This window comes from Cyanistes caeruleus, chromosome 3 (assembly GCF_971803275.1).
Source record: "Cyanistes caeruleus chromosome 3, bCyaCae1.hap1.1, whole genome shotgun sequence".
NCBI lineage: Eukaryota > Metazoa > Chordata > Aves > Passeriformes > Paridae > Cyanistes > Cyanistes caeruleus.
Window position 1 is genome coordinate 10,539,891 of NC_141703.1, and position 27,735 is coordinate 10,567,625.

At 35.6% G+C, this 27,735-nt stretch overlaps 1 protein-coding gene across 24 annotated transcripts in view; it reads left to right on the forward strand.

Annotated features, from left to right (window-relative positions):
• DMD (dystrophin) overlaps positions 1-27,735 on the forward strand; it is a 1,136,032-nt gene that overhangs the window by 669,694 nt on the left and 438,603 nt on the right. Inside the window, exon 1 of one of the 24 annotated variants that reach the window (XM_086879805.1) lies at positions 3,342-3,565. The exons of the other annotated variants lie outside the window; for them this stretch is intronic. The gene's annotated coding sequence lies outside the window, so the exon portion shown is untranslated. Of the gene's footprint in view, positions 1-3,341; positions 3,566-27,735 lie in introns of those variants that run through there. 24 annotated transcript variants of the gene reach the window in all.

Below are 27,735 nucleotides of genomic sequence, written 5' to 3' on the forward strand. Positions count from 1 at the left end.
GGCAATATAAAAAGAATTTATTGTAAAAGAGTTAATCACCATCATATGCATAATCAAGCACCATTATGTTCTCTTATACAATTAAAAATTAGATTAATAAGCCAATTTTATTATAGATGAAACTCAAATCTACTTCATTTTTCATTAGAGGAAATTATAACTTCCCAATAATGAAGGTATACACCGGTAAAAATCATAAGCAAACAGACATTCTCATATTAAAAGAAAGAAAAAAGATGTGTTTAAAAAGATAAACATCTGAGGAGTTTAATTTGGACCAGCTTCCAGGCCTCCTCGAATTTAGTTGCCATGTGTTTTTATGCCATGTTTTGTTTTAGCTGAGAGCTAAGTGGTGAGGTTGGACAGGCTCAGGCCTGAGTTTAAAACACGGGCTCAAATGCAGTGGTAACATCTGTTTCATAACTCCTGTGAAATACTTGCACCTTTGCAAAGTTGTGTCACCCTTCTTTCCCTGCCCTGGATGTTGGCTGACATTGACTAGCAGAAAGTTAAGTTTGTTACCATCATGCCTGATCACTGCTTTCCCCATTTCTTTGTCTTTCTTCCTTCGCTGGTTGTATTGAATTGCCCATGTCCAGTGTTCCACCCACGTTTCTTCTGCCTCCTCCTCCTTTTTATATTTCATATAAATATTTTCTATTTAGTTTCCACTGGAAACTAATGCTTATAAAGTGATGTACCAAAAGTTCAGCCGTATGAGCTTGAAGGAAACCAAGCAGGCTTTCATCAGAAGAATTTGCAGTTGTCAAGGTTATGTCAAAACCAAGCAGCCTCTCTGAAACATTCCTATTATCAAGCATTACAAATTCCAGTGAAAAAAATACTTCATTGCATTTTGCCTGCAGATGTCTATATATAGATAGACATGTGGGATCTATGATGACATTTTTCAATAGAAGATAAAATAGAAGATGATAGAAAATACATTTGGTAAGCGGGACAAAGAAAATGAAAACAGAAAATCATTCCACATAGATATATGAATTTAGCTAAGTGGGGGTAGAAAAGTAGAGTAGTGCTTCCATCACTGAAGTAGTCTGAAACAGATAAAAATGAAGTTGTATTCCTTGTAGTAAATAGAAAAGAATCTACTAAGATATTTGTTTGTTGTTTTTTGTTTTAATTTCTGCTGTGTGTAGATCTAAGCACATAATTTATCTGGCATATCTAACAACTGAAATATATATATATATATATATATATATATATATATATATATATATATATATATATATATATATAAGTGTTTTCTTGAATGGAATATTAAAGTTAGCTTCTGAATTAGCCTGTGATAAATTATGACTATTTTTAATTAAGACTTTAATGTATTATCTTGACAATCTCTGGACTTGTGCATTCTTTTCATGTGCATGTCTGTGGAGGGCTCTATTATGAGAAGGCCAGAAAAAAAGGTGGAATTAGTAATTTCTCTTTGTCAGGGACTGATTTATAGATCTCTGTCTCTCTTTCTAATGTTTTAAGTATATAAAATATTAATCAAATGTGTTTCAAAACTCTGTGCACAAATAAGTGAAATGCTTTAAAAATTCAGTTATAAATAATATTAGGGATTTAGAATTTGTGTTTTATTTCCTGTTTTATTTACCCCATGTGTATAAACTGATCCTCAGAATATGGCTGTATTTAACAGAGCAAACAGCTCTGAACAGTCCTGAGCCACTGGTATTTAAACAATAACATCATTGTTATTTCTTACTGTAGGGATTTGTTTTTACACTTTAATCCTTCTCATTTACATAATCAGTGTTTACATTTCCAAAGATATTTCTTTTATTCTTGTCACATCAAAGCCTTATAATGTCTCAATTGCAATAATAACATTAATAACAATAATAACAATAATAACAACAACAACAGTAATAATAATAATAATAATAATAATAATAATAATACTGTAATGTAATGTTATGATATGATAATAATTATAAATAATAATGTTTCAGTGGAAAATTTCCATGATTTTCTTATACTTTCAAGTTACTTTTCACATCAGCTGGCTCCTTACAGTCTTACTCACTTCTCACTGCATGTGACTATGCAAGATATTATGCAGAAAATTTAGTAAAATTGAAATAGTAAAGAAGTATGTTCTCCTGTCTGAGAGCACCTGCACCTGCTGCTTATATTTATCATTATATAAATTGTGCCAAAGTCACCAAATTCATTTGTTAGAACAGCAGTAGTTATTCTCACTCATGTAATGTAATTCATCTGCAGTCATGAGACGTTGCTTTCATTAGTGCATTTACATTACAAAGCAGCTTCAGCAAAATGACAACTCTCAGTTCATATCATGGTATAAAGCATCCTTGGACAACAAACTGATATTTCCCTGTTCTCTCTGAATAACTTGTCTTATCGGTGTGGGAAAACGTAAAGGATATTTAGCAAAATTAATTGTCTGTAGCCTGTATTGAGTTCTTTTTCTTTAAGAGTGATGGAGGCAAATACATGGGGATAATTGTCAAAAATTGAATGGTTTGGGTTTACTGGATTTTTAGTATTCACCCCCATTAATGAAGTGAAAGTGAACAATTTAAAATATGCAAAGCTTAACCTAAATATAGGATGCTGAAAGGGTTGGCCTGATTTTTTATAGTGCTGAATACAGACTTCCTGCTAAAACTGTGCATTTCAGATTGTTTATTTAAATATAAGACAGTATTTTTAGAGGGGGAAAATATGGTATATTTATTAAATTTCCTTTCTATATATATATTACTAGTAAAATCTCTAGCACAGAAGGAAAAAGTTAGTCATACCAGTAGATTAGACATCTGCTCATAGGATGCAGATGTGAGGAGAGTGGGAAAGCTTTCCAGCAACTCTGTTTAAACAACCTTAACAATTTAAACTCATTATGTCACCTTTATTCTGATAATACTGTAGAGTAGCTATTTTGATTATTCTTAATTAATGCAAAAATATTATTGTTAAGGTGTGTTTCATTTTTAAAATCACAAATTGGGGAATATGAACAAAGACTGGTGAAATAGAGGGGAATTTCATCAAAAGTACAGGTCACCTTCCATTGCTTAACAGGAGAATTTACTTTTGCAGTGGACAAGGTAACATTTCTACCTCTGTTTTGCTCTTACTCAGCCTAGTAGACATTTACAGTGTTGTAAATAGGATCTAAATTTGACCTTTAGTTTTTATTTTTATCCCACATTATTGTATGCTAATGAATAACCTCATCTCTGGGGTGACCGGAGCGAGACCATTGTGACAGAACTGCTGCAGCACCAGGTGCTTCTGCTTCTGGATCTTTATTGCTGGGCTTTGGATTGGGTTTTTTTGGAGGTCAGCTGCAGTAATCATGTACAGGCAGGTTGAGTGTTTAATCAAATACCTAATTTAAAAATTGAGTGTAATTTAAAAAGCTTGCCTCTTGGTTCAGGAATATAAAGAGCCATGTAAGAACAGGATTTTCCGCTTTAGGACTATTTTTCTTGAATGTGAAGATTCTGATAAGTCATTGTTAAACCTTAAAAAGTGGTTTTGAGCTATTCCTTAAAATCAGGTAAAGAGTTTGTGTTACTTTACACTTCCTACTGGTCAATTGCATTTTGGGTTTTTATTACATCTGCTTTTTGTTTTCCTCGTAATCACAATTGCATTATTTTTATGGCTAGAGAAAGCAGAATATTGCTATAGTATGAAGTAGTAGGCTATTATATATAGATTTTGCATAAATTAGTAGTCTGTCTTCATAAAGATAAAGGAGCATTGTATAGGTGTTTGTAGGAGCTTTGGAGTTAAACTTCCATTACTGCAGTAATGTCAACAGAGAGTATGAAATGTCAAACTTTTTCACCCTTTGTGGTTTGGGTCCTGCCCCTAAACTTCAGGGTATGGTTTTCAAAGTTAGTTGAGTCCTTAGAATAGCCCATGAGAAGGAATAAACTCTTGTAGCCTTATTCAGTGCTGTGCTGCTCTTGAAATACTGGAAAAGTGGACTTGGTGTGGGGAATTCCTTGGGTTATTTTGTCATTACTACAGTAAAGATATCTTAACTACTGACTAGAATTAAAACAGGCCAATGAACTTGTGTTTCATGGTTTGGAATGTTTGCCTCTGGGATTGTTTGTCATGGTCTTGGCTTTCACTGTGATGGTGGTAATCAAACTGGGATTTATTCAAGGCCATTTGCCTTTGTTTTCTATTCAGGTTGTGGTGTAGAGTTGCCTAAGATATCTTGTAGACTAATAGCAGCTTTTACTTGAAAACACTTGTAAAAAAAAATCAGCTTTGCAGTATTTGCATTTGATGTAAAACTTTCTCTAATAGTTGATTATGCTGTTGTAACTCACAGCTTGTACTTAGCTGTGGGAATATTCACTTTGAAAGAATGCTTATCTTTGTTTTATTACTTCTCTGCTGGCCAGCAAAGAATGCATAACTTCTGATTGCCTCAATATGCTTACAAATGAGATTATTTGCACATTTAGGTATCTTTCCCATAAAACTTGTAAAGACATTTACAAATATTGATGGTGCTTTTATAGGTAGGCTTTATCTTATTGCTTTGAGAGATATATTAAATGAGCCACTATTTTTTCTAGTGAAGACTTTAGTCCTCTAAGTCTTCAGATATCTGATCTCTTTAGCACATGGTACCCCATGTGGCTGTCACTTGGCTTCCTTGTATTCAAATGTAATGAAGATAGCAATTGTAAATTCCTGCCTGTTATATTTAATATATTTTATAATAACATCTATACCTGTGAAAACTTTGATTAATGCACAGATTTACAGAGAGATTAGGGGCAAAGGCTACAAGACTAGGGTCAGTCCTGCAGGGAGAAGGCAGATGAGTGTCAAAACAGACTGGAAATGCAGGGAAAACAATGAAGGTTGCTTTGATGAAAAAAAAGGTAGGACAGAGGAAAGAGAATCACACTGGGCAATGGCAAGACAGGAATTCAGGAGTGCATTAGTGTCAAGGTGTGAATGGAACAGGCTGGAGAAGGGACATCAGAAACTTAGAGCAGCAGCAGCTCACAAGGGAAAACAGTGGTATCTGGGCAGAGAAATCTTGGCAATTTTGACTAATGAGAAGAGGATGAGGTAAGAGGAAGAGCTAATCCTCATGGCTTTTAGCTCAGTCCTTGAGCCCTTTATCTAAATTTGTTAATGAGAACTCTGATTTGGGAGTGGGAAATGGGATACAATAGCAAATAATCACATCCTATCCATCTGAAATAGGTATCTAAAATTAGCAAATGCTTTGACCTTATGCACTGTTTGTCTTAACTCTCTTTCTGTGTAATGGGGATAATAATAGATCCTTGTCTCAATGCAGTCCTGTGGAAAATAATTAGAATTGGTAAGCACTCTGACACTACTGTGATGCAGGCTCCAAACAGCTCATTGTGGGACCTGATAATTCTTTCCCAATTCACAGTTCAATAGCGCACAGCAAATAAGGCATGAGGTCACCCATTAAATGATTTAGGTAAAAATTAAATACTGAATAGTTTCATGTCAAAAGATGTGACTATGTATTTAAAATTTGTATCAAAATTGTATCTATTCAAGAGGTATTATTACATTTGCAGAAGCAATGTTAATTCATTTAATTATCTTTTGCGTCTGCTAGTTGACACTTGTAACACTATTTTCATCGTCATCTAGGGGAGATGTGTGTATCAGAATGTGGTTTGTGTCAGGTAACTTCAAAGGTAACTGTAAATATGACAGGTGTCTTTCCTATATTTGGTATAATTTTGAGATTATGTAACCTCTTACATAAACCATTCCTTTCTCCACGTGCATTAGTTGTGTGTAGATGCCGTTTCACAGGTTTTCCTATGTAGCCACACTGCCTTCTGAGTTCTTCAGAATATATATATGAACATACTGGTAGATTTAAAAAGTAAAACAAGTTCTCTTATGTCTCATATTTAGTGCCTCATCTTCTCTTTAAAGCTGAGGTCGTGCCAATTGTAGAGCCACAGTGCAGAGTTTCTGGGGTGCACAAGGACAGAAGTTTTTCTGGTTGCAAGTATGAAAATTCTGACTGCTGCAAACAAAACAGACTATCTGGTACATAAGATGTAGCAAAGAAAAGAGATTTCTGCAAGGTTATTTTCATTGCCTGCATGACTTCCAGAGTCAGTAGGAATTCAAAACATGTATGCCTTGAAAAAACTCATACATTCTTTGGTTGTATGGATTTATGTTTGTTTTTTTCTTTGATTTTGGGAAATGCGAGATTTTTGAGTTGGAGGATCATGTATATTCTGAATAGTATCAAAACAGAAGGAAGGGAAATGAGTAGCTTTAGCTGCAGAGGAGAATAATATGTGCATTATCTGTGTGTCTCTACTGAAACAATTAAGATTGCAAGTCTCCTGAGAACTACACTTCTGATGGTAGGTTTTTAGTGAGAGATTATCAAATCTGTCATGTTATGTTGGGACTTTTTTCATCTGAAAAATGTCTCCTTGAAAATCAATAACTTCCTATAGAAACTTGAGTTGTCCTGAAATTTTAGTTTAGGTTGTCATCTACATTATTCTTTTTCCCCCCTCCAATTTGGATGTGCAGATGGGTCCCTTATTCTATGCTGGGAATTTCTTTGGTTTCTTTCCATGGTTTGGGGGATGAGGATCCTTTAGTTTTTACATTATTCATGTTGTATTAGCTTTTTTGCTGCAATCTAGAGAGTACATGATATGAAATATAATTTGTTCACAGGAGAACAAAGGTGAGAATGTGATAAAAAGTTGTCATGAGGAGTCATGGCACTCTAAGGAAATATGATTTAATCCACATGTGTCTTAGATTTCTGTATTTCATTTTTCTTTTTCTTTTCCAAAGCAAACAAATGAAACAACCCAAAACCCTGGAGTAGTTTGAATTACCAAGCAAGCAAAATCTTCCTAATTGCTAACATTAAAAAAAAAGCCTCGCATAGCTTAGATAAACTGTGATAGTTAAGTGATTGTTTATGAATGTCAACATTTTTTCTTGGTCTATGATGAAAGGAAAATTTGGAATACCGGTTTTTTTTTAAGAAGACCCATTTCTTCTTCTGCATGGTTTTACAGATTCAAGAAGTGGGTTGGAGGGGCCTTAAAGATGATCTGGATCCAACCAACCACCTGCCATGGGTGGGGCAGGGACATGTTCCACCAATAGACCACGTTGCTCAGATCTCCATCCCACCTGGCCTTGAACAATTCTAGGAATGGAGTATCCACAGATTCTCTGGGCAACCTGTGGCAGTGTCTCACCAATCTCTCAGCAAAGAATTTATGCCCAATCTAACTCCTTCAGTTTAAAGCCATTACCCCTTGTTCTTATCACTACATGGCCATATAAAAAGTTCCTCTCTGTCTCTCCTGTAGGTCCCTTTATGTACTGGAGTACTGCTACAAGGTCTCCCTAGGGCCTTGTCTTCTCCAGGTGTTTCCCTTAATTTAATTTGTTAAGTGGATGAAATCAGAAAACACAAAATCAGGAATCCTCCCTCCCCCAGCAATTATTAATGTATGTCCTTGTTCTGCCTCTTTCTGGTAGAGGTCTCTGCTCCTTTCAGGACTCTGCTGCCCTCAGAAGACAGAACTTTGAGGGTGTGACTCTGAGGTTGTCAGAGGACAACTCAGGTGCTGTCCTCTGCAGACATGCAGCTCCTGGCTCATCCCAGGTAGGGGCTCAGTGAAGATGAGGATGCAGGAAGAGATCTTCTGCTGGCAGCCTGAAGGTCAGCTTCCCATGAGCCTGGACTTGTTGTTTAGGGGAGATCTGCTAGAAGGGATGGTTATTAACAGATACAATCCTGCTTGCACCTGTGAAAAACAATAGCCAATATTGTTGAGCTCTTATTGTTATGACTGGATAATTAAATATTTTCTGTAATAGGCCTCAGGACCCATTTTATACTTTCTGCTGACTGCTCTGTTTACTATTAACCTAACATGCCTGTACATTGACTGGCTGTGTTCAGAAAGAAGCTGTACTAATACTGACTTTTCTTTAGTCAATTTTTGTAGCTACAGAGTTGCTTTGCTTTCTTTACACTATTTGTTTCATGGATCAAAGAAGGAGAACCTCTGTGTACATTAATGATGTACAGCAGCAATACTCTAAATTTCCTTTAAGGCATAATATAACAAGAGATATGTATAGATTGTGCTGAGAAAGGTTAAGGTTATTTGCAGTATATTTGGTTCACAGAAATCAGTGCAAACAAAGCACTGAGTAAGCAGTGAAATGTGGAGGGGGAATAGAAGAGAACAGCACACAATGGACAGCTAAGAGTTCATTTATATTCCAGCTGGGTGTCCAATGCTTATCTGTTTCATAACCTTTTATTTTGCTTACAGGCTTACAAATAGTTTCTTTCTTTGCTTTTAATCTGTTTGTTCTTCTTTTCACAATCTACCTGGTTAATTTTAAAAGAATTTCTTGATCAAACCTATACTTTCAGAAATTTTTCAAAATAATACTGAATACTTTGGAAAACTTGAAAGATATGCTAAAATTATTCAAGTAACTAGACATGTCTCTGCAACTTCTGATGCCTTAATGCACATTTCCACCCATAGGATTTTGCAATTATGATGTGTCTCTGTACAGCATTAATACAAGATTGGGAGCCAGGTCACTACTGGACTGAGTACTGACCAATATTAAAATACTCAAAATGGAGTTTTCAGTCTAAATATAGAACAGGAAGAAACAGGTCTGTATCACAAAAATGAATCCAAAAAGGACCATGGCAAAGTAAATGATACTTTGAGATTTTACTGAGCTACACAGTAGAGCTTGTTCTCATTCTGTTTCCCATAGACTGTTCCTAATACCAAGCAAAAGCATGATTTTTATAGCTGGATCAATACTTTTAAGTGGTGAGAGACTACTTTTTGAGGCTCTCAGTACTATGCCATTGAGGTATAAAGTCAGGCTGCACCTTTGGTGTATACTATGTTTCATTTCTCATATGAATTAAGCTCCTTTAATAGATGAGTTCAAAGAACAGACATTAGATCTCAGGTGGAAGAGCCCTCATGTAAGATCAAAAAATAGGAGAAAGGGGATTTAAATGCTAGTATTTTCTCCTGTAATAGTCATTAGAATAAATGATCATCTCCCACAGGGATGTGAGTGGGAGGATATATGATATGCATATTTTATATTTATGATATATATTAAAATATGCACATGCCTGTACATCTGTCTTCACCCCCCACAGGATTAATCTGGCAGGATTTCTGTTCATATTTGCGTATGCTGTAAAGCTTATTTTTCTATTTATTTTAGCCGTACACTGGTGCCTCAAACTCAATTGCAAATCCAATAAATACAATGTCTACCTCCCATACGAGCACCCCATGGCCAGTTCTTCACATTATGTGTTGTGGAATATTCCTGTGCTCACTTGGGGTCAGCTGTCCCCTCCTTGGCAGCGCAGGGTGAGGAGAGCTGACCCAGCAGGAGCTGAAGCCCTGGTGTGTCATCAGCACTGCTTCAGTCACAAATCCAGAGCACGGCAAGGCTGCTGCCCCTCCCAGGCAGGGGTGCTCAGGAGCAGTTTTCTGCTGGGTGCATGGCACAGGAGGGGTGTGTTATATCCCCTATAGATAAAACAAGGCTGTTGAAAACATCTTCAAAGTTAAGAGGTAATCTCTGTATGATTCAATGTAGTTGAACACTGGTGTAAGTTTTACCAGGCAGACCTTCAATGTCAGGAAAGAATCTTGCTTAAAAGATGCAATTTTAATTTTTTTTTTCCCCAGTAACTTTTTAACCCTAAATTTTTTATCTTCTTTTTCTTACTGTGCTTAAAAAGTCCACTTTCTATTTTCAGAATACTCAGTATGATTACTATATAGTCTTTGGCTGTGAAGGGTATTTGTAATTGGGTATTTAACCTATCAATTCCATGGGATTATGATATGTTAATCATCCTCTTACACTATAAGGTCAGGAAATTAAAAAGCAATTTGCATTCTTGATGAATAAGAATTTATTGAATTTAATGACTTGTGTTTTCATTATTGCTATAATATCTGGTTTAATTGCTGTATAGACAGGAGAAAACAGAAACAATGTTGTTTCTTTACTGGTGGTGATTCCCTTTTTTAATCTTTAGAAAACTTTCAGTGTTCAGATGGATCTGAAAAGATGTCAACCATCTGTACTACAACTGTGTTCTGTTCTGAGCTCATGTGAAAATTGGGTTACTCTTAATCTATACATTACACCTTCACACTTTAAATGTGACAATAACACTTCTAAGGAGATGACAAGACTATATTTGTAGAATTTTTTGCATTTATTATGCAATCCTAAGCTTTACAAATGTTTAATTATATTGCTATTATAAATAGTGATTTTAATTCCCATATAAATACAGATGAGGATAATGATAACAAATGGGAAAAAGTAATAAAATAATAAATTAGGTAGATTTTTACTGTGAATTTGTTGTTCTGTTCTCTGGCTTGTTATATTTCTTGCTTGAATGGCTGGATAGGATGGTTAGGGTATTTGCTTTCTGATTGCCTTTTAAAAGCTCAAGTATGGGCTGTTCAGACTGAAGCTACTGTTTTCTGAAGATCAAGTTTGCATCAGAAGCACCAAAATTCTAGGATTCCTTCAGGCATGAGAAATGAAAAATTCTGTGAAGTGACAATAATTGATTTAAAAATAGATAATAATTCAAGTGACACTTACAACAGAAGGAAGATTAAATAATTCTGACAATTTTTATATTGTATTTCAATACATCTCCAATATGATTTTCAGGAAGTAATTATTTTTTCTGATAATTGGCTGGGTGATGAACTGCCAAACAGAGCAGTTTTAATCAAAGTTAATAGCTAGATTCTATGCTATTGTTTGCTTGCCTGTTTGCATTTTTATTCATCCCCATGAAATTTTATTAATTTTCACCAGATGAGAGAGAGATTCTTAATTATTTGATTTTTAGCTCTACCAAGAATAGATCAAAACCCAGTGATAAAAACTGCCTTTAAATATGCAGATACAAAATTATTGATTTGGAAGTGTCATTTAGTGTCAGAATTTACCTGATGAACATCTCAGTTTTGTTTTGAGAAATGTAGAATAATGTGTTTTGTTTCAATGTTTTCTGAAGAAAAAAAAGATTTTTTTTTAGAAATGACTCTTAATTTTTGCTTGGTTGTATCCATGAGCACAAACACCTGATGGGAGAAGGACATCATGTAAACAACAGAGCCAGACACTGAGGCCCAGTAAAAGAATGAAGGCACAATTCTACATGAAAGTAAGAGGGAGCTTTTTTAGTGTTAAAGTGCCCCAAGTCTGGCACAGGTTGCTCCAAGGCTTTGTCAAGTTTCCATCTTTTGAGATATTCAACACCCATGGCCCTGAGCATTGTGCTGGGAGTAGGAGATTGGACTGGACAGTCTGCAGAGGTGCCTCCCATTCAGTGGTGCTGTGTCACTGGAGGGATGTGCAGAGATGGGAATGTGCACACTGCTTTCTGCCCACCTACTCAGGCTGGACTGGTTCTGACAAGTTTGGGAGAAGGAATAACTCCAGTACAAAACCAATAGGGATGACACTTTGGAACAGATCTGCATTTCACAATTATTTACAACTAAAAACCACAAGACTGGTTCTAATAAGAAGCTCAGTGTCCCTGTCTAGTGGTGTAGCAAAAAAAAAAAAAAATACTCCAAAACACATAACTAAAGAAAAACTCAACTTTCAGGGCTACTCTAGGCATCATAATGATTTGAGAAATGAAGAGAGCAGGAATAGAAAACAGAAGTTTGCTTCACAGGCAAGGTTTCACAGGATTAGGAAAATTATTCACAGGATTAGGGAAAAAAAAGTCACAGGATTAGGAAAATTATTCTAATGGAAATAAGAACATGAAACCAAAGCAGAAAATAAATACTGAGCAATGAAGCTGAGTGGAGCTTGGCAATCTTGACACTGAGATGTTACATTATGACGTAAAGAGGTGAACGTCAGACAATCTATGAGCAGCTAAAATACTGCATAGCTCTGTGTTGTAACAAAACCTAACACAAAATCTGTACTTTAGGCAATGTTGTATGATTAAAGAAATGTTCTTGTAATGCTGTCTGAAGCAGTATGCCAGAATATAGTAAATGATACTTTAAGAAAATTGACATTTAAAGTTAAGTCTTTATAGGAGTAGAGCAGCAAAAAAAGCAAGCAGATCACCCATCAAGACCTATTATTTTAAATTAGTTGTAGTCATACGGCATCTTTCTGGAAAGAAAAGGCTGTTTTTCTACCTAATAAAAATTGAAAGTGCATCTATAAAATCATCAATGATATTCCTTTAGAAATTGCTCCCCCAGTTAAGATACTTACTCACTTAAGATGAAGAAAAAATGGATCGAACACCATATTAAGGCATGTTCTTCCAAGCATTCATAGTTAGTGAGGTCTGAACCACCAGTAAGTGACACACATCATGGAGCAATGCTCATTCTCATCAGGGGAGATGCCCAGTGCTTCAGTTTGGTTTTGTTGCGTTTTCACCTCTTTGCTGTACATTTCTTTGGGTTTTACAGAATCCTGGCCTCCAGCAGTTGTTCACTAGATAATGATTTCATACAAGAGTACAGGGGTTTTCCTAATACTAATATTTCCTATTCCTCTTAGACAAATGTTATCTGAATTAAAGGAGGATATAAGGTAGCTGATAACTCAGCACTCCCTTAATTTTCTGTAGCAAGACAATCCTTAAAATAAAGCCTAGCTGAGGAATCCAAAGGATTCCTAATGTTTGCAATATCAAGTAGTAAGTTTATATTTTGTTTTGTCTCCAGTGATGTGTCTAGAAGAAGGTTATGGTATTTTGCATCAGCTATAAAGGGTTTTGTTTATAAGTTTAATAAGAAAACAGAACTAAGTCCAAAACATAATTTAAAGCAAAATAGCTAATTATGGAATTACTGAATGGTCCATAAAATATCTTGGCTTGTAAAAATGTAAAGCCTAGTTGCTTATGAATGTAATAAATTGTAACCATTTAATTTGCTTATTTTTGCTTATTCTACATAGCATATTTTTTCCTCATTAGAGCTCCTGCTTCTCTGCTCCTGTCTTTTATACTCTGAATATCCCTGACCAAAGCTCAGTCTTTGAGGAGAAATGACATAGCTGATAACTCAGCAAGTTTGAGGCAGAGGAAACCTCTGAAGTTCAGACTGAGAAAGCAGAAGAGAACAAGAGCCTTTGCAAGGAAAGTTTGTGTTAATAGTTAAAATTAAAGCATAAATATTAATCCACCTATATAGGGTTTTTTCTGAAAATGAAGTAGATTCTTCCCTGCCATTTGCTGATAAATCATAAAGCTGCTTATTTTCTCATTCAAGAAGTAAAAATATACTGTACTTTATAAAGGAACTGTGAAGGTTTATAGATTAACATTATTTATTACAGTGTGCTATTCATCCTACAATTGGGCAGGTTTGCAATTGCCAAAAAATACTTTGAAGAGAGAAGGATAATAAAAATAACTCGGAGCCAATATGTTATCACAAAATAAAAACTGTTGTTTGATCTGGTACACAACTAGCAAAGATATCTGAGTAATTTTGCTGAAGTTTTATTTTGTTAGTGCAAGTAATAAGAGGTAATTATGTCTCTAAAATTGTCTGTGGAGATTCAGAATTTGGAAAGAATGGAGCATTTGAATCTTAAATACCAATTCACTTGGTTTATGATTGTATAGGAGCAGCACTCAGAAGTGCCCCTACCCTCTATGTTTTGAAAACTAATTGAAAGAATTAAATTAGGATAATATCATATTGCACTCAATCTTCTTACCACATAATCACAGCAAAAATGTTTAATCAAGACTATCGATTTTCAATTGTAGTTTGTGTTAAGTCTTTAAGGGGAGATTAATGTAACTTAAGTTTAAGCAAAATTTTATGATCACAAATACATATTTTAGAAAAATAATTAATGCTTTTGAAAATCATTTAAAGTGACATTACTGGATACCAAATTAATTTACATTTAACAAATCTAGTTGACATAACTGACTTCTGTGTGGGCTATGTTTGTTCCATAATTCCTTTAGTATTTTTCGTTGTGTTGTTATTCATAGAGAAATGAAAAAGTTCCTTGTAACCTGGTTTGGGGGTACAGCTATTCATTATGCATGTGTGGTGGGTTTAAGATCCAATACTTTGATGTTAATCCTACACTGGATTATACAAACAGTGTTTAATTAGTGTGGATTATAACTTTCTATGAAGGGAAGCAGATTGTGCCGTTCAGATAGGTCTGTTGGCCTTTTTCATGTGCAAGAGAGAAGTAAAAAGTGACATGAGTTGAGGCATTCAATCATTCTTTACCACATTTCCATCTGAGACCTAAGGAGTGGGCAATATAAATATAGGTTGAGGAGCAGATAAAGTTATTTGTGGCTAATTTTTATAGCTGTGTGCCTTCTGCATGACAAGGACTAAGTCAGAATTGTTACAAGAGACTGGAAATTGACTTTTCTAGGACTACCTTTTCACAAAGATGGCAGCCTTCCCCTCCAAAAAAACTATAATTTTCATTGTTTTCCTAAGGTCCTGTATTTTCCAAGGAAAAGTGTATGTGTGCCTTCTTGTTCATGTTTCAGAAGTTGCCTAGTGAATGTTGTATTACTACTTGACCAACAGATTTAAACTGTACATCACAGTTATCATTGAAGTTGCATTTTGAAACCTGGGGGAGATCAGGAAAGTCAGGAAAGTGAAGTGCTGAGGGAGGTGGTGGTTTGTCCCTGGAGTTGTGTCGTGGTGGTGCGTCAGCCTGGGAGCCCACGTGGCTGGGATATGGCAGATAGGTCAGAGACTCTCTTTAGCGTTGATGAAGATATTCATCACAGGTAATATGCAGGTGTGATTTGACCCAGTTTGAGGTTCTGTGCTTTTATCAACTGAGAAGTGAAGTCAAAATCATGCAGACTGCTGAAATCAGTAAGAGCAGATGAAACCAGGTCTGCAACACATTATCCATACCAAGTGCTTTCCACTGCTGGCAACTGACCCTTAACTTGCCCTTTATGAGGAGATTAATACCACGATTTCAGCAGTAATTAGATGAATGGTCATGCTGCAGATACAATGCCACAAACTGTTAAGGAGTGGCTTGATGACCACAGGGGAAATAAATGCTTGTATAAGAGGTCCATTTCCTTTGGCAGGGTGGTTTGGTAATGTTGTCTGTCCTGAGTAGCTGGTACACTTGTAGTGCTATCATTAGGAAAGGACTGTTAAAGCAGACATTTAACATAATTTTTTTCTCTGAATAAAGAACTCCATATGTAGATACTGTTATATAAATATATGTAATAATTTATGTTGATATTAAAATTTAATATTTATATTTATTTAGGTAAATAATTGTAGTAATATTTGTATTTATGCATTAGAAATTTCTAGGAAGTGCTAGGATAGAAATTGCTACTTATTTTGAATAAATAAACAAATGCCTTTTGGTTTATTTTAAGAACCAGTGATCTCTCACGAAATTAGTGCAGTTGCATTGAAAAGAAAGGTTGAAATACAACATATGGTGTTCATGGAGAAGGAGAAATGCTCCCACTCAATATTGCAGAGTCCCTACTAAGTTTTGGACACTGTTTGCAGAAGAAGATAGAGTATCAGATTTACAGCTTAGATTGCATCTCATATTATTATTGCAAAGTGATACTTGTTAGTGAAGTGTTAACTTCTGATTGGATTTTTTTGATAGCAACCATGTGACAGAAAATAGATCAAGAAAATATTTCTCTTAATCCTTCCAAGAATGGTCACAGCAGTACTTCCTATCAACACAAGGACTGGGGGTTCTCCAGCTGCCTGTGCCATCCTGACATTTCTCTTGAATATATGAGAAACTCCCCCAGAAGAAGCACATTTTATGGAGGGTGGTTTGTTAGCTGCTAGGCTCCTGCAGCTTTTCTTCTCTTCCTGCTTAGGAATGTGTATAGAAAGTAAAAAAGTATATTTTCATTAACTTGTAGAGCTTGGACTCTGTCCTATTATCAGGCTTTGTGGCTCTGGGATCCCATGCTGCCTGGAATGCTGTCATAGCAACTGAGGACATTATCTACATTTTACTATGTCTCAAATTAGGTGACTCAGACTATTGGTCCTTGTATCCCACAGAAGCAGAAAAGAATTACAGGTCATGTCACTATAACTGGATGACTGAAAATAAGCCTAATGATCACTGACATTCATACTCATTGGTTTGACAACTGGTGCAGATGCCAGCAGTGATATGTCTGGCTGCTGACAGGCTTAAGCAGCCCTCGGTCTTCTGAGCATATGGTTTCATACAACTGCACCACTGAGTCACACTAACAGTGTTCTCAGATAAAGCTGAGGGAGCAATGATGGAAAAAACAGCAAACACTTTTTTGTTTTCATAGCTGTTTGAGGATTTTACACTAGATAATTGTCTATTACTCTGAATTCCTCAATTTTTATGAAAATAAATTCATCTGAAGACAGAGTCAAACAAGGAGAGTTACAATTTGGTTCATATTTAGTGCCAAGACTGATGGAAGACTGGTATAAAATAACATCAACACCATATGAGATTTCAGCTTGGGGTATGGTACACATCTTCCCTCTTCCACTTTTGTGGTTTGTTTGGGTTTCTTCTCTTCCCACACCTTATTAGCATTGCTACAGAGATTAACACATCTTTTACGTCTGGTACACTGTTCAGGAAAATTAAAATTCCCAGATATTTTCTGTCCATTACATTTCTACTTCTTTACAAATTGCCTTTTGCATTCATTAGAAGCACCAAGTCCTTTATCAGCTTTCTCTGTTGATGACTCTGAATATGTCATAACATTCTATTATTTAATTTATTAATTTGGCATCGGTTATATGACTAGTCCTGTTACTTGCTATTATAATCTCAAAATGTATTGCAGTATATCAAAGTGATAGAATCCAGAAGTTTGCTTACATTCCCTCTCCTCTTCTTAGGTAATATATTTGCACTTAAGCTACTATTGTAAAATTCACATAAAATTTAAACATAGGGCAGCTGTCCTAAGTGAGCAAGGGCTGGATTCAATGAGCTCTAATGAAATTAGTTTGTGACAGTTTTTTTTCCAGTCATAGTAAAGTATCCTGATAACAGTGGATCTTTAATTATTGATGTTGTTAGGGGAAAGTATCATTTTATCACAGTGGCATATGACCTAGGATGTATATATCTCATTCAACTCCTTATGTTTTCTGTCTTCACTAATTTTTTTTACACTGTTTTTTTTTTCAGTTTTTATATTGCTATCAACATTTAATGGACTTTCATTGGAATTCGAATTTCAAATCTAAAGCAAAAGTAAATCTAATGGCTTCTGTGAACTGGGATAGAGAAGAATTCATCTGTTGCCTTTTTGTACATTTTCTTGTTTACCACTCATTGCCTTGTAGATACTTAATTGAGGGTCCTCTGATTATCAGCATGGACTGATATCATTGCACTCCAGGAGCTGTGAACAGCAGGACAGATGTTTTAGGAGTCAGCAGAGGCATCAATAGCATACTGGCATGAATAATAAACAACTCAACATATCTACAAGGATGAAATGGAAAAAAAATCACACAGGCTTCCTTTTCTTGTTCTAAATGAAAAACTCGTGCTGGGGCACATAAAGTGTTAAGGTGCTGATCAACAGCAATAAACTTTTAACCTACTTCACTTTTATTTGGCTCATCAGGTGGGAGGTTGTATAAACTATAATGCTCTCCAGAATAAAGGAACTAAGGGTCCATTGGAAATATTTGAATTCAATATACAGGTTACTATTTTTCCAAGACTTGCCTTTCCCAGAAGAGAGAGTTCCATTTATAACCCTGCCTGTTGTATATTCTGGGCAGGTGTGTGCAAGTGAAGACTGGGAATGTATAATAGAAGAAAAAAAAGGAACAGATCATAAAAAACCCTCAGAATGCCAGGTCTATGTAAATCAGGATATGATAATGGACTAAATATTATGTTGTGTAACGTGAGGCAGAGTTTAAAATTAGGAAAGAAAGGAAGTGAAACAGAGTCACTTTTTTTTTCGTAATCAGATCTATCTTTATGCTAAAGTAACCCACACATTCAAATATAGGGTACTACCAGTAGTAAGAGGTAAAGTAAACCCATTTTTGGGTAGGCTTTCTCATAAATTTTGCTTAACAATATTGTCTTTGAAAACCTGACTTTAGGTGTAGAATAACTTTTGGACTGGCCTTTCTACTTTGAAATTTTTATTGAGCCAGAACAAGATTAAGATCACCAATTTATTTGCTTCCACATAGTCTTAAGGTGAGATGTTTGTTTTCCAATGTGGGAATGAAGCGAGGAAACAAAATAATGAAGCTCTTGGAAATTGCTGTCACCAATATGGGTGCACAAGACACAGGTCTGCTAAGAAGCAGGATCTCTGTTGGTGTACTTTTGCACAAGTTTATGAAATGCCCCAGCTTGACCAAGCCATGAGCTTTTGAAAATCACATTTTACATGCTCTTAGTAAAGGCTTAGTTGAATTTTGCATGTACATGCCCTGAAGTTTCAAACCAAATGAGCTTATTCCAGTTCAAGGCCGCACAGGATTTTCCTTAATAATTACACTGGGTTTGCTTCAGACTGTGCTGGGTCCACTTCTGTGCTTCTGTATGTGCAGTATGGTGCACGTGAGCTGAAGATGACAATACCAAACAAGCAAACAATCAGCTTCATTAGTTTCAGGGCGTGAATTGGACCTAATATGAGTGGAATAATTGTCTTAGAACTTGGTGGCAAAACAGAGTGAAAGTCTGACCAGCAAAGGGATTAAATTATTATGCTGGATTGTGTTTTGTACAGTGGTAGGCAGGGTGTTGGGATTATAAATTAGGTGAGGATTGGAAGTGATTTCTCAAAGTCAGTTGGAAATACTAAATCTGGTTGATGCTGAGACCTGAGAGAGTAGAAATTTGAGACTGCAATTTGCAGGGGCAGATTATGTAACAGAAAGAAACTAAGGTTTACTTGTAAGAATAAAAAGAAAAGTCTGTCCCTCTTCAAGTGCTCAAGTCCCTGTCTTTCTGTCATGTGAATTAGAAAAACTCCTTGACCTCACTGCTACTTTGCCATGAGAAGTGCTGGATAATGTATGACTCATTATACTACTGATAGAAACCCAGTTGGGATTATCTGCCAGGCAAACTGACATGTCCAACATTGCTTCTGCAATATCTGGGATGAAATGCACTGAGGAGGTACTTCATGGAGACATTAGTCATAAAGTCTACTGGTCATCCAGTACAGTGTTTGTTCATGGCTGGACAGGATGATGTTAAAGGTCTTTCTCAGTCAAAATGATTCTGTGTTTCCTGTCTGTCATAATAATCACACCAAATTTGTTTCCAAGAGACTTGCATGAAAATATGTTAAAATGGGTGAAACTTTTCATGTTTAAGTGAGGGGTTTCAGAAGGGGAAAGGACAAGACAAAAATAATTGAGTGCTTTTCTGAAGAAGCATCTATTCCAGAGAACATATGTGATCCTGTTTCCTCAGTGCCTGACTTGATTTCATCAGGATCTGACTGGCAGCAGTCCCAAACTCCACAGCTGTATTTTCATGCCATGGATTTTGACCTTACCAACTGATCTTTTATTACTGGGTGCTCTGGCAGGCATTTCAAACTGATACAAAAAGGAGAGACTCCCGACCTGAATTTCACTGTCTCTCGGTTGTTTTGAACCAGTATGTTACTGTCTCCTTTCTACATAAAGGGCAGCTTGGGCTGTACAAGACATGAAAGGAATGTGTTCCTAAAAAAAGGCCATCTTGTGCTGTGAAGGTGACATGAAATAATCTGTAGGCTCTCCCAATGAGAAGCACTTCCATCCTTTTTTTATCCATTGAAACAAAGGTTTTAAGTCTCAAAACCCTACCCCTATATATGGAAAAATATTTTTATTGTAATGCATATGCAGAAGATGACTGAAATAAATCCTGGCAGAGTGTATTCTATCACTTTCCTAAATCAACATACTCAGCTTTTCTATCTTAGCCATGTTATTTTCAACTTGCGTGCTCTTCTAATATTGCCAACTAATTTGCAACTGGGTTACTCTTGCAATGAACTATTATAAATTTGTTAGCATGTTAATTCTCATCATATGAATGTGTGAAGCAGTACAGTGCCAAATCAGGATTTTATTAGAAATGTTTTAATCCTAGGGTCTCTCAAGACTGTATATGGAAGACAAAATATATTTTTCCTTTATCACACAAATATTTTCCTTGAGATAAGTTGTTGTAGTCTTTAACCCCATGCTTGAAATATACACAGAGATTTCTTGCTATGAATTTCCCACATTCTTTAAAGATTTATAAGTCAGCAGAATGCTTTTTAACTTTATTTGTCAATTTCCTGTAGACCTTGATTATGTTTAAAAGATCATTAAAGTGCTTATAACTTAATCATATTATATAAACTGTTGGACTCAATAATCTTAAGGGTCTTTTAGAACCTAAATTATTCCACGGTTCTGCTCAGGATGAAGGAAAACAAATTTCTTTTTCCCAGACAAAGGAAAGGTGTCTCAGATAGGTCTCTTAAGAATTTTCTTAAACCACAGTCATAAATGCTGTTTGGGAAGAGGAATTGTCAAAGTTATGCAACTAGCATGTTTATTTTGGTATTTTGACAGTGGCAACGGCTTGGGGGGATGGTGTAGGGAGGAGGGGAAATTCAGGCAAAACCTAGTACTCCTGAGAGCTTTTGAGACTGATTTTATACCAAAGCCTCTCAAAACTTGCTAGAACATGATTAATACACTTCCTGCTTCATATTTACTCTGTAGGAGCTCTTAATATTACCTGCCTCCTCTCAAAGAGGATAATTAGGTAATCAACAGGCTGGATGTGGGTTTTGGTTTGGGTTTTTTGTTTAAATGTGTTAGTGTGATATTTTCTACAATTATTTCACATCTATGTGTTTTAATCTTAGAGATGAGGTAATACAGAGGATACAGTCAGGAATGATTTTAAGAATAATATTTTTTCAATACCCAGGGGATAAATAGATATCAAAAGCATGGAATGTGTGACAGCTGGGGAAAAGAATGAGGAGATAAAGAGAAACTCTATCAAGTTGAATTTAAGGGGAAAAAATGTCATCTTTCCTACTGACAAATTCTCAGACTCTTAGACAGGGTAGGGCAGCTCCTGTACTTTCATGTGGCTGATAATGCACAGCCTCAGTCCAGAATGTGCAGCTTCCCTGATGTATTTATCTTACAAAGCACTTTCTTCTGCTGCTCTTGGCTTGATAGCTGTCTCTAGTGCAAGAACTTATCTATGTAGGCCCACATGGTACTACGTGTGTAGAGATGAACAAGTTAGCCCATCAAACTTCTCTGTGTTTTGCACTGGGATAAAAGTTGAGTCATATTCTCAGGTCCTTTGCTAACAGTCCCAGCTTCCTTGCCACAAGTGATCTCAGGAACTGATTTCTATACTTTCACTCTTTAAAACCTAATTTACTATGGTAAATTTGGTATCTATTTTATAAATATACCATTTACTATGTTAAAAAGACCTACCCATGCAAGGCTATTTTTTAGTACATTCTATACATATACATATTCTCTATAACTTATACATAAATGTATAAGTTAATTGTAATCAAGAAGTTTCTATCAGTTTACTGAAAGCTTTACATGAGCAGGAATTTGTATTAAGGTGAAGTTTCTGAACAATATCCTTAAAAAGCTGCACACAACAAACATGTGTCTCCAATAAGGTTTCTATGGCATTGATGAAAGAGACAACGCAGGAGATGGTAGGACCAAAGAAGAGCATTCTTCCCTTATCCAAAGCTTATCAGTAGTGTTTTCTTGCAGTGCTCCTGTCTGTAAGAATTGTGTGGCAGTAAACTTCAGAAAAACAGCAACAAAATCCCCATAGAAATCCTAAAGCCAAAACTTAAAGCAGATTTAATTTCATAACATAGAAAAGACAATGCAATTTGAAATTCAAGGCATTAGTCATTTGAGTTAGATGAACTGACTGTACTTAATGTAGGTGGACATCTAGTGATGATTTCTCAATTTAGTCCTCAAGTGTAGCCTGAACAAAAATATTTGTCTGACTCCTGCTGGTAGTCAGTTCTGTACATAAACTGGCACCGTGTTTGCTATGTTTTGAATGGATAAAGGAGTGTTGTTGAAATTGTCAACTAAAGAAGCCAGAAGACTTAATTTTATGTAAACTGAGAGGTTTGGTAACTTCATCAGTTACTCCATTTCCAGAACCTGAGAGTGGGGAGGGGGAGTGGTTTCTACAAGGATTTCATGCATTAATCTTAAACAATGAAATGTGTGAGACCAACCAAACAGGTTAAGAATGTTGAGTAGAGAGGAAGGGTATGGGTCAAGAACAGGTAGAGAAAAATAATGAAGATAAGGGGGTGGAGACTGAATTATTTCTAATGTCTGAAGTCTGCAGTATTGTTATCTTTCATGAAGTTTTACACATCATTAGTCTCTTAACTGATGCTTATGCCTTTGGGTAGGTAGGGAAATATTTTTTTTCATTTAACAATGAAGATATTATTCATGTAGGATACCTTTTTTTTTAAGTAAGGATTAGTGACATATATAAGCTTGGGGGTATATTAGCCTCTCACTGTGTATGCACAGCTTTCATTAATGCTAATTAACTAATAATGATGAAGGTGCTGGGGATTGTCTGGAGATTAGAGAGCAGCTGGAAGATGCTGATAACCTCTGATACTGCTATGGGCCATTGGCCCTAGCAAGTCATTAATCTTGGAAGTACCTTGTACTGTTATAAAATGACAAAAGTCTTTGGAGATGGGGAGGAGGTAGAAACAGGCAGGCAGGCTGGGAGGCTGTAAATGAATACAGGAGGATCCAGTCTCATAAAGTACAGCCCACAGGAACTGATCTTCTAGTTCCTATAGCAAAGGGAAGGCTCCTGGGTTCTTTGGGCATCCTAAATATGACATTTCCAAGTTAAATCCACAGAAAGAAGAAAGGAGTAGGAACATTGTGTGCTGTACATCTGCACTTCTAGTTTGTGTATTTCAAGGAACTAATTCCTCTTAATATAAATAAATTTGATTAATCTGTATTCAGTATGGGCTAAGTAATTAATTTCAAGATATGAGTTAAATGTTTCACCATTACCTTTTATATATGATTCAAAACCTTATAAGACTGTATCATGCTTGCTGTCACTGTGTGCTTTTATAATGAGTTGCCAAGAGATTGGTTTTGGATGCATTGTTAGCTAGCTTTGATTCTCTCTTCTTCTGTCAGTTATATTGCTTTGTTGGGAGATACTAGCTACAGTAAATTCAAGTCATTAGCTGCATTAAATTTAACAAAAGCACAATTACTGTACTAGAACAATACAGGGAGAGCAGTGGGTCCAGGTGATGGAGTTTAAAAGTGTTGTCAAACTAAAAGTGTGGTTTAGTCATTTGAATACCCAATTTATTAAGTACAGAAGTTATTTAAATAATATGTTAGACAGTAATTTAGGGTATCATAAGTCAAACAAAAAAGTAATCACTACATCTCATCTCCAAAGGCATTCATATTTTCTTCAAATTCTTAAAAGATTAAAGTGTCTAAAAGTGGTAAATCATTGGCTGCACTTGCAGAACTGTTCTGAAAAGTCTTAAAGAAGATGGTTTTATAGAAATGCTGTTCTGAAAAAATACCAAAGTTTTATTTTCATTACCTGTTTGCAGAATTGTAATTACTTTGTAACAAATAATCAGGAAGTCTCAAAGCTTTTTAGAGTAAAGCTTTACTTATACTCTCAGAGTTTCTCTTTGATTTCTTAGTGGACTCCCTTATGAAAAACCTAATTTATAGTTTTGAGTCTTGGCACTTTTACATGTCCATACTCGAAAGTCCAGGATTTTGGTTTTACTTTCAGTGGACTGAAATGCCAAAAAGAACTATATCAAAGTATGTCTGACAGACCAAGTACCTTTTTTCCCCATCATCTTGTCTTTTCCAGCTAGAGTTCCACATCTGTTGTTAATGCAGTGACATTTGTTTAACTTGCAGTATTATCTGTGATACTGCCATCAGACTGCCACAAGACTACTACCCAGGGACTATTTATTTACTTGGAGAAGCTGTATGTCCCATTCATGTTATTTATGTGAGTTTCATTTGAGCAGAAATCTTGAGATTCCTTTCACTTCTTTTCCTTTCTATTTGTAACAGCTTGCTGTTTGGGGTTAGGGCTTTTGCTGGGTTTTTACTTTTTTGGATGGGAAGGTGGGTGTCTTTGGGTTTTTTTAAATTATTTTTATTTACTGAATCAGAGTGTAGGAGCTGTTATATAAGTTCTGTAAGCATTGAGGTCAAAGGTTTTTTACATATGGGAAAAGCTAAAATGTGCTTCTTTATGCTTGCTTACATAACACAATGGGAGTATATTTTTTAAAAAGTATTTATACAGATAATTCATAAGCAGAGAAAGAACATTGAAAAAAAAAAAAAAATGCATTGCTTGCATTTTTTTCAGCTTTAGATTCAGTTCTTGTTCCAGTAATTCTGCCCTAAAATTTTGGGTTACAGGTCTGAGGGTCAAAACTTTAAAGATCCAGAACCACTTAAAAGGTTCTTTGAACCAACAGGATGGAGTATTTTCCTTAAAAATACAGCATATTTATGTTGACATGGCTATCTGTTGGGGGCTTGGAGTAACTTTATCTGAGAAGAAAAGGTGTTGAGCACTTAAAAATGAAAGACATGATGGAGAAAAGCAGTTTATTTTGGACTTGTGTACTGTGCAGTCCTGTGCTTATTGTTTAGCAGTTTATCTTCCTGGGAATGGAGAAACTCTTAACTGTGTGTCCAAGACTTCAAAAATTTTTAAGACAGATCTGATACTGAGCTATGAAAACATGGGTTAATTTGGATGTTAGTTAAGAGAGTCTTTTTATACTTTGTTATACTTTTTAGTTCCAGTGTAGCTATATAAATTTAGATGATATCCAACAAATACTAAATACTATTTCCTACTTTGAATGAGTTCTCCTTTGCATTCCTTATGCAAATTGGAATGCTTGTAAATCAATAGCCACTGTACAAGTTTATTCAGCTGAAAGATTCTATATTACAGGACCCTAGTTCTGTTCCACATCATGGTTTTTGTGCCAAAGTATGATTCTGTTTGAATTATTTTCTCTCCTGTTTTCATCTGTTTCTTGAAAATCTTCTGTCTACAAGACTCACCAAATTGCCTGACTGGCTCAAATGATAGTTTTTCCTGTTTGAAAGTGAATTTTGTTTATTTGACTCTAGTGACTTCCTTGAATAAAAATCAAAAACATTCTTTTGAGAAAAAAAAGAAAAACTCTGAAATGCACTATCTGTAAGACTGGAATTCTAGTTTACGATAAAAATATTTAATTTCCATTTGAAGAAAATTTCCATAGCCATATCACAGAAAATGTTTTGTTTGGTCAACTGCTCTATCCACTAATGTATTTTTCTCATGGCAGGAAAAGGCTGTTGGCTACTTAAAAACATAACTATAGAGAAATGTGTTTATGGAACTACCATTAGTCTTGTTTGAAGTATGGCTCTAGATAAAAATAGCATAATCCAGAAGGTTCTGAGTATTGGGAATTCTTAATTTATGTAATGCTTTCATGCAGGAACTGACTTGCATTGCAAACTTTCTCAAAACAGTCAACAAGGTACCTTAGAAAATTAGTATGAAATTTACAGTCTTCTTTGAATCTGTCAGTAATACTGATTTAATTTCTTAGTATTTGTCTACTACATGGAATATTGAATTTCTTAATAGAGAGCTTTAATTAGGACCAGTGTGTATTGACCCTGAGATTAGCTCAGTTGGTTTGAGCATGATGCTAATAATGCCAGTGTTGTAAGCTTAACCAGGGTATGGGCCATTCTTATACAAGTTGGACATGATGGTCCTTGTAGGTCCCTTCCAACTTAGAATATCTGTCATTCTGTGACAATCATGTGTGATTCTGTTATGCCAGCAGCTCTTTTTCTTGTTTTTCCTAAACTTTGAAAAATACAGATTGAACACAAATCTGACTTGAACAGGAATTTTTTTTACCTATGTTTTCTGTCTCTTTGCCCAAACATAGAAGTGGGGAGGCTTAAGGAGGCTTTTGTTGCCTATCCTTTTGAATAAAAAAACCCACATAAGTATATTTGTTTCACATTTTAAGTGATAATTTCTACTTAAATTAAGTCTGTATCTCACAAATGAACACAATCAATAAATTGAGTTTGTGTTGCAGTGGCAGATTTGAAGACTGTTCAAGCAAGCAGTATATTAAAATAAAATTAGTTGTTGTACTTAAATAGTTAAAGAGCTCAGAAATGCATTTGCTAAAGAAACATCTGTATCCAAATGTGATGTTGAATTAGAACTGGAGAGTATGCCTCAATCTCTGTTGGTGTAAAGCTCACAATTCAAACTGCCCTGAGTGGTGATTTGAGCAAAGCAGCCGGACCTTGCCCTGAGGTGGCTGAGTATTGTTCACAAAGTGCTCCTGCCAACAGATCCACTGGGACAAGGGCACCTGAGAGGGACACAGTACCAAATGATGGGGCTGTGGTGATGGCCAAAACTGATGCTCAATGAGGGAAAATGTGCCTAAGCTTTCAATGTACTTCAAGTGGATTTCGTTCTGGTGGAACTGACAGTCTTTGCTCCTGATGTTTGATGTGTGGACTCATTTTTCTCCTTAAACTTCAGGAAACGTTAATAATCTGTAGGCAGATTTTTTTTTCTTGAGACTAGAGGGAAAAATTTCACACTCTTTACTCAACAGTGCCTTTAAAAATATATATATGCTTATAATATATGTACTGTGGAATCAGTTGTGTAAACTCTTTGGGGTTTACATCTCTCAAAGGTGGATTTCACAGTAAGGATAAAATTCTGGCATCTTATTTAGATACAGGAACATAAGCGTAGGACCCCTTTTAGGAAGATAGGAGCCTGTCATCTTCCACTACTATACTATATAATCAGTCACAAAAAAGTTAAAATGTGGAAATTGATTCAGGGAGAAAAAGCATACTGATATGTTATAGACATATTTTAAAAAGGCTATTTGATTTTAAGATGAAATAGTAGAAATCTCTGTAAATTCTTAGAACAATTCATTTGTGCTGAGTACATTTTGTATGGTCTGCTGAAGAAGGTTGTAAGATGCTTTTTCAATTCCCTATATTGCTGTCTTGCCCTGGAGATTCACAAACCAAAGTTAAAAACTTGTAAAAAACTGAGGAAGAAACAAGTTTGCCATGTCTAGAAGGGAGAAGAAAGAGAAAGGGAAACCCACCCCCACCACCACACATACACCCCACCTAAAAGAATCAAAAAACTGCACAGAATAAATGAAAGTTACATAACTTTCCCTCTAAAATATGTAGGTCTAGCTTTCACTTATTGCTATACAATTGCAGATTTAGGACATTTCAAATGAGTAAATTATTCCACATAAAAAGTAATTTTAGTCCCTTATTGATGGCAGAGGTACAATTGGCACCAAATAAGGCTTCAAGCACTTTATTGTTTTCCAGTGCAATGTTTTATACTCTCCATCTTAGATGCATTCCACCTGTGTGTCCTCTCTTCCCTCCTGTGTTTGGTCAGTGC